Here is a 6,000-nt window from a genome sequence, read left to right as displayed (position 1 = left end):
CACCAGTGATGGTGAACCTTTTAGAGGCTGAGTGCCCAAACTACAACCCAAAACCCACTTATTTATTGCAAAGTGCCATGTTCCTCTGGCTTTCTAGTAACAAACTCCATCAAACTCTGTGCTGGGGCAAGAGCACATGTGCCCACAGAGTGGGCTCTGAGTGCCACCTCTGGCACATGTGCCATAGGTTCGCCATCACTGCACTACACCATGCTGGCTCTTGCCTTCTGCCTTACCAAACAATATTGTCTTTTCTAGGGAGCCATGACTTCTCATTATGTGTGCAATATATGCAGCCTTCCTCTTCCTAATGTTTAACCTGCATGTATAAAACCATGCTGCATGGGCTTTCAGGCCATGTTCCAATGGCTTACATCCATGAAACCCTGCTGCTTTTGCCATCACCAGTGACCCCCCACCCTCCAACTCCTCTGCTCAAAGCCCAAGGAATTCCTCTAGAGCAGGTCTTTGGCAACATGGAAGACTGGAATAAAAGTAGCAGAGGAAAAGTCTCACTTCTGTAGTCAATGGGTATGAAAGTACACCACTGGATCTTGGTTAAGGAGTCTTAACAGAACCATAGACCTCCATGAAATAATCTTCACCAATGTGTTTCATTGCTTGTTCAGTCCTAAAAGAAAATTATTTTTCTTGCCAGTGCTGGCCCTTTCTTTGGCCCATAACCAATGAATGGGTGGCAAATAAGATGCCTGAGGTACTGGTGCTTTTTTTTAAATATTGCTTCAGTGTGAATATTTACCCAAACTGAGGCTGAGAAAACTAGCTAGAAATGTAAGGTGCAAACCCAATAAACTATGATGAAGATTGCTATCATCTTACCTGTGTAAGGAGAATCCAGTTTGGCTGGCTTTTGCCTGTGTAAAGGGCAGGCGCCATTTTGTCCTTCACATTTGCTGACTGGGTCTTTGGACACATTTAGAACAATTCTCTCAACTATAACTTGCAATATTAAAAATGTCAGTCTTCAAAGTATTGTGTGGATAGTGCCCCTGAGACTTGTAGAGATCTTATGTAGCCTTACACTAATTTGCATATCACTAATTTTGCTTTGGTTGCTAATTAGAAATATGAAGTTTAGTGCACATTTCACTTATTTTTTCAAAGGCTGATTTGAACAATATACATTAATATTGTAATTGTAATAACGAGGCACTATATCTAAGTCATATAAGTATACTTTTCTGATGTGAATTACAGAAATTCATATTATTTCTGTTCCTGGCATTATAATATCATTCTAATTTTGTGTATTATACTTATTTTGTTTACAAAACCCCTTCTCATACACCCAGGAGACAATATTCTGTGTTGACCTTAGCATTTATACATGTTAGTAATGTATTCTGAGAACTCATTAAGACCCATGCTCGGTAAAATCTCATTTTAAGTGGTATAGTTGTTAAGCGACTTTACAATTTAATTAGAATCCTCTACCGCATTTCATTAGAAGGTTATTCAGTAATTACTCAGCAGGTCTTGGATGTTTACAAATGGAGAAGTGACAATACATAATACTCTTAAATTATAACAGCACAGCAGGGCAAAATGCTTTAGAATGAAGAATGGATAACTATATTGTTTTAAAAACAGAATGGGAAAATTCAGCATTGAATATAATCACTTTTCTTTAGCAGTAGCTCCCTTAATTTTGTTCAACCAAGTATGCTGACATTTTTCCAGGCCTGAGAGAGACACCACTATCTCTGGAGACAGCCTCATCCACTGTTAAATAGTTTACAAACTATACAGGTTGAGTTTCCCTTATCTGGAATTCCAAAATCCAAAGTATTCCATAATCCAAAATTGTCCACATGGTTGGCTGAGATAGTGACACCTTTGCTTTCAGATGGTTCAGTGTACCCAAACTTTGTTTGATGCATAAAATTATTTAAAATATACAAAATTATCTTCAGACTATACTTATAAGATTTATACAAAACATAATTAATTTCATGTTTAGACTTGAATCCCATCTCCAAGGTATCTCCTTATTTATATACAAATATTCCAAAGTCTGAAAAAACCTAACAGTTCTGGCCTGAAGCATTTTAGATAAGGGAGACTCAACTTGTACTAGGATATCCCCCACTTGATATTTCCCCTGGCTTTTAGCTGAAACCTGCTGCCTTGCCATTGTCTTAGTCTTACTCTCTAGAGCAACAGAGAGAACAAGTTTACCCCATATTCTGTGAGACAGCTATTCTGCCATCTAAGGAGAGTGGTTGTGTTTCCTTTAATCCCTTCTAAACTAAATATACTCAGGCCATTCAAATTTGTTTTCATACGACTTGGTTTCCAGTACCCTCACTGTCAGTCATTCACATTCCAGTTTGTCTTAAAACCTGAGTCCCAGTTCTAGACACAGTGTTCTGATGCAGTCTGACATGCATGGAAAAAGTGACAGGCATGCACCACCTATTTACATGCTTAGACTATAACAGATCAGAATACTCGAATACAGCTTTTTCGTTTGGCTATTATACTTATGTTAATGCAGCCATAGGCCCGTTACAGATGGGCATAAAGTACGGACTGGTTCTGTACTAGGGTTAGAAAGGGGCGTCACTTCCAGATGCCCCTAACCCTAATATGGACCTAGTCCGTACAAAATGGCAGCGCCCATTCCACACGGGGGCCACCATCTTGACGTAGCAAATGCTTTGCATCCGCAGGTCGCGTGGCGCATATGACGTCGCGGCGTCATAACTGCGCCGTAAAGAGAAGCGACATTTTGGCGCTTCTTATTTGCAGCAGGGAGGAGCCGCGTGGTTTGGATGCTGGGGCTCCTCCGCGCTGCAACCGGCAGCGGCGCGAGACCGCCCGTTTTGGGCGGTCTGTAATGTGCCATAGTCTGCTTTAGATTGCCAGTGTGGTGTAGTGGTTTGAGTGTTGGACTACAACTCTGGAGACCAGGGTTCAGTTCCCGAATGGGTGGCCTTGAGCAAGTAACACACTCTCAGCCCCAGAAAATCCCATGACAGGGTCATTTTAGGATCACCATAAGTCAGAAATGACTTGAAGGCATGCAACAACAGTTTGCATTAGATTTTTAAAGATATATATTGGAGAACTATATAGTGGAGCTGACCTGTGCCGTTTCCTTGCTAGGTGACTTGAGGCAAACGCACTTCTGATTCCCCCCCCCCAGAATAAAATTATTCTTACAAAGTAGCCTAACTCCAATTTCCATCAGAGTAAAGTGAATTCATTGCCTTGTAAATCAAAACTACAATAAATTCTACTCACACTCTTTTGAAACTAATAACGATGCAAGTGAACAGAGTGTTCAGTTGTACATCCCACGCACATGTGTATTTATTTATTTTGTGAAATCAACAGTGTGACATATTTTCACTGGTGAGCTGTAGACCAAGGGTGTTTTTTTTTTTAATGACACAGTAAAATTAACTCCATGCAGTAAGACTTCTTTCGTCCCTTCTTCAGTATAGCTCACCAGATTTTTTTTACAGAGTTCTGTGGATGTAGGGAATGAACAGCCTTTACTTTTGACAGAACTTTTACATAACTCAGTATTGCATTTGCCTGCCTTCCAGTTAAGACTCACAGAGATGGTGAAAAGGCATCAATTCAAACAACGCACTATTTCGTAATAAAAGCTGCCCAAGTACAAAGTGGATCGTAGCAATGTAATTGTGTAGTGTGTTCAGACCATGGAATAAGATGAACCTTACTAAACTCAAAAGTGTGGAAGTCTCTCAATAATGTGAGCTGAAGTTATCCATTGGCTTAATAGCAGTGTCCCATGGAGTATTGCTACTCAGTATGGTGGTGGACCAGTGCTGGCCTGTGGCCCAAGCATAGTTGTGCTAAGATAGCACACCCTCTGAACGGCAGTCTGATATACAGTAAGGTTACAGCACTGGCTGAATTATATTTCAACACCAGGCAAAACTTTGGGGACAATTTTTCACTCGCTTAGGTCAGGAAGGTCCGTTTACTAAATATACATATGTTATTGTCATTTTATAAAACAAACCGTACATCAGCCCCATGCTATTATGCAGTACAGCAGCAGATAGGAAAGGCTACACATTGTGGATTCCAGGTGGGCAATTCACTTGAAACGACCACTGCAGCGTCAGAACTACATGCTCTGCTTTTCTTTAGGGTAGCAGACACAAGGAATGGTCCTTCACTGAAGAACATTTCCATCTGCAGACTGTTGTGTTACTGTGGCATAAAATTGTTGTGTGATACTGTACAGTAGGCCACTGGCATCCACCGGGGTTTGGTTCCAGGACACACACACCCCTCCCACTGATACCAAAATCCATGGATGCTGAAATCCCATTATACAGTATACAATGATGCAGTAAAATGGTATCACTTATAGAAAAAAATGACAAAATTGATTGCTTTTTGAAATTATTATTTTTTGAATATTTTAAAGCAGTGGATAGTTGAATCCATGGATACAGAACGCCAAGTGTACTATTTTCTCATTTCCTGAAAACAACTGTTTTCTTTCCTTCAGAGTTTGGGGCTGTACAGATGGGCGGCATCCAGCTGCCCTTTTAGTGGCTGCATCGGTGCCGCAGCAACCACATGGCGCGGCACCGATCCAGCCTCCAGAGAGCACAAAAAGGACCTGGAAAAAACGAGTTCTTTTTTGTGCCCTCTAAAGGGCGTCATAACTGTGGCAGCACAGATTTGTGATGCCCTTTAGGCGCTGCCTCATCTAGATGCAGTGCCATGGCTGTGCCATGCCATCTAGAAGGGTGTGCGGTGTCATGATGCGATGGGGGCAGAGTTAAGGCATCCAGCACGTGGATGCTGCACCATGGCTCTGCCTACAGGCTGGCACAAAGTGGTTTGCTTTTTAAATGTGGATATTGAAAACAAGGTTTTCATTGTTTTAAAATGGAAGTAACAGTAATAGTATCTTAAAACAGAAATCGTGAAAGAACTACATACTCAAAATAAACATACTTTTTGTGGAAATGTTTTTTTTCTGGATCTATGTGTTTGGGTACTGTGGAATACCTCTGATTCTGTACCCACAGAAGGGCAGAGGTGTGTGTGTGTGTGTGTTTAAAATCCTCCACTATATTGGAATTTACATGATGTTAAAAAGTACCCAGAGAAGGAGCCATGTATTTTTAAAACTGGGGTTTTAAAAATAATATGGGAGCCACATGCAGCCTACAGTCTCTCCTCCCCAGATTAGATCCAGACCTAAGTCATACATATAGCAAATCCTTTGCAATAACGGAATTAATATTGGTTGTGACTAATTTTCAGTTCTGCTGATCTGAATGTATCTGCTTTATGTATGACAAAGATTAGATTCAATTAACTCATACAGATCAGGAAAGCCTCTCATAATCAATATAATTCATAACTGTGTCTTGTTTATTTTGCATAAAGCTGTGTAATCCAAGTATGGTAATCCTTCCTTGGAAATACGTTCCAATAGATGGCTAACGCCATGAATAGTACCAAACCCAGTAAGGTTCAGTACACCAGTAATGTTTTTGGACAGCGATTGACTACAGGTAACTGAAACTACAGAGCAAAGATACAGATGGAGCGAACTATGTTAAATTTTTGGACTGTGGCTAACCACGAGTAATTGAAACTGCTGATAAAGTGGGTCTACTGTATTCCTTTTGTCCCAGGCTCTAAAACCTTCTAAGATCTCACCAAATGTTGTTAATATATCATTTTCCACTTAAAAAAATAAAATAAGGATATAATTAGATTTATTCATCCACAGTTCAGTGTACACCTTTACAGACAACTACTCTAACTGTACATGTTAAAACACTTGTTAAACTAATAAGCTGCTCAAACACATCATTAACTTGTCACTACAATTATTAATTATATGCTGTTCAAAATGTATTGTTGTGTGCCTTCAAGTCTGACTTATGGTGATCCAAAGGTGAGTGTATAAGTCACCTAAGGTTACCCAGTGGGTTTCCATGGATTGAGCAGGGAATCAAACTTTGGTCTCCA

This window comes from Sceloporus occidentalis, unplaced genomic scaffold (genome assembly GCF_023333645.1).
Source record: "Sceloporus occidentalis isolate IW3139 unplaced genomic scaffold, rSceOcc1.0.p SCAF_73, whole genome shotgun sequence".
NCBI classification, from domain to species: Eukaryota; Metazoa; Chordata; class Lepidosauria; order Squamata; family Phrynosomatidae; genus Sceloporus; species Sceloporus occidentalis.
This window is presented reverse-complemented; position numbering follows the sequence as displayed.